The sequence below is a fragment of the Arachis ipaensis genome, chromosome B04 (assembly GCF_000816755.2).
Source record: "Arachis ipaensis cultivar K30076 chromosome B04, Araip1.1, whole genome shotgun sequence".
Classification (NCBI taxonomy): Eukaryota; Viridiplantae; Streptophyta; class Magnoliopsida; order Fabales; family Fabaceae; genus Arachis; species Arachis ipaensis.
This window is the reverse complement of record NC_029788.2, coordinates 1,394,968-1,397,853: the sequence shown is the minus strand read 5'-3', so window position 1 is coordinate 1,397,853 and position 2,886 is coordinate 1,394,968.

Genomic DNA, 2,886 nt, shown 5'->3' with positions numbered 1-2,886 from the left:
GCAAAAAAATTTCAGCCACAAAATTATTAATTGATAATTTAATACTTTTTTTTACATAAAAGTCAATTCTATTTTAAATTATCATCAAGTTATATAATAATATACCTATAATGGTGATTAACTGATTATACCACGTACGTGAGTGTCTTTGCATACACGAAGATTATGGGTCTCATTAACTTAGTACTTAAATTAGTATTGCGCTCAGAATACTGGCATCCTCTCTAAAACTATAGAGTTATGCTATGTGTACACTAAAATCAGTCACCAAAATCAGCCATCATTATAAAATATATGCTAAAATACAAATACACATTGAAAATAATTTAAAGCACACATATATTTATACACAAATACATTAGTAGTTAATTTTAGTGACTAATTTTAGTATACAAATAGCATTTTTGAAAACGATATTATATCATCATTGATAAAGACCATAGTTTGTTTGTATAAGACACAACACTCACATTTCTAAAATCAGAGGGGAAAATGTCTTAGATGAAAAACACAGCAATAATCACTGTGAAAATGGAAATACAAATTGCTTGTTTGTAATCGCCATCACACAATTACATGAAAGGTCGAAGACTTCAAAATAATAATGAAAATTTATGAGTTATGAAACATTTGAATAATGGTAAGTGATGCAGAATGCAATATCATTTGAATAACGGATAATTATTCGATTTTCTTCTGATTCGCTTTTTTTAGTCATTACTACTTCAGATATCTAAAATTGATTCATGTGATATAATTTGTTATTTTCTAACACTAAGTCGTATTTTTTAAAATAAGAAATTTAATTGACCATTTTAAAATATTAGAATGTAATACTAATAAAAATCAACTTATCCAACTAATTTCAACTATCAACATGAATATTATTATCTTATAAATATTAAAATTTGTTTTCATTTTAAAAAATGTATATACTCTTTTCATACTCTATCATTGGCATACCCCATTTAAGTAGGCTACAGAAACTTTATGTACTGTTTCCATACCCCATCAATGGCATACCCTATTTAAGTACGTTACAGAAACTAATTACATCTTATTTCTTAGTCATTTCAAGCTCCAAAATTTTTTTAATATTAGTTTTTGAGTTATGCTAACCAATAATATTACTATCTTCTCTATCTCTCTCTGAACCTATGAGTTACAGAATCACAATAATTTTTTTTTCCAAAAATCAGTTTCAGATTCATCATTAATTTCCTCCCCAATTACATTCTAACAATTACTCAAATAACATCATGCTCCTTAAAACATATGATTTCTAACCAAAACAAAGAGTATCCAAAAAATCTAACATATCAAACCTACTAAAATATTTCAAATTTCTGAATTCCATTCCAGTCTGAAGCGAGCAAAAAAGGAGAACCAAGCAGGGTTGAAAGTCAGTCAAGTCAATTTATGAGTCAGATAGAACTTGACTTGTTAATAGTTTAATAAGTTGAATTCGTGAGCTGATGAGTCAATATTGAGTTCAAAAATTAAATAAGCCGAATTTGAGTTTGAATAAACTCAGCTTATTAACTCGTGAGCCAGCTCGATTTATTAAACTATTAATACACATGTTCTATATGTATTTAAATTATTTATTGTAGATTGAATAGATGATGAAATAGAATATAACAAATCTAGTTAAATTGTTCAATATAGAAGAAAATAAGAAAAATGCATTTATATATATAATTTTGATATTTTTTGATAAATAAATAAAAAATTTATAATTGATAGATAAATAATATATAAAATTGATCTTTTTTAATATTTTTAATATATATAAAATAATTTATTAATATAAAATTATAAATTATGTTTCTGTTATTTGAGCCAATTCATAAGTTCGAGCCAGCTCATAAGTTTTAGATGAGCCGAAATTGAGTTTAAAAAATAGACTTAGTTATTGATAAATCGAATCATGAGCCAAGTTCAATTTTTATGAGTCGAGTTTGAGTTTGGTCTAACTCAACTTAACTCACTCTACTTCCAACCTTAATTAGAAGCCACACCATGAGACATTGCATATGTTTGCTAACTGTGATTGTGAATGTTTAGGATTGTGATATTTTATAGATATATGTTAACAGTATAACTATCAAATTATTTGAAAATTAGATGAAGGCATTTTAGACCAAACCAACGAATATTAGGATGATTAAAAAAAAGAAAAGAGATATAAAAAAAAAGTTTAATTACTCTTTTGGTTCTTATAGTTTCGTGAAATTTTTAATTAGGTTCTTATACTCTTTTTTTTAATTGGGTCTCTGCACTAATTTTTTTTTAATTAAGTCCCTTTTAGTAGTAATTGGCTTAATTTTATAGGGATCCAACTAAAAAAAAAGAATTGGTATAAGGATCTAAATAAAAAAAAGTGTAGGGATCCAATTAAAAAAAATTGGTGTAAGGACTCAATTAAAAAGAAAAAAAGTATAGAGACCTAATTAAAAATTTCACAAAACTATAGGGACAAAGTAATTAAACCTAAAAAAAAAAATAATAATCTATAATTTTATCAAAATTTTAAGATTTTTAGAGTGTGTTTGGAAAGCATTCAAATGAGAAAAGAATTCTATTTCTTTTAAAAAATGAATTCTAACTTTTTTTCATATTCAAATTTATAATTTGAAACAATTAATTGCAAGAATGAAATGAATTGTATGTTCTTTATATTTTATTTTTGGTTTTTTATTTGTCTTTATTTATTTATTTATTAAGAATAATTTTGACATTTCAATCTTTAATAACGATGGAATTACAAATCAGATTTTTTTTAGTCTAATTTAGTTTGAACACTAATATGAAAATTAAAATTCTCTTTGAGAATTGAAAATTATATTTTTATTATATTTTAAACTAAAAAAAAAACTTTATGAA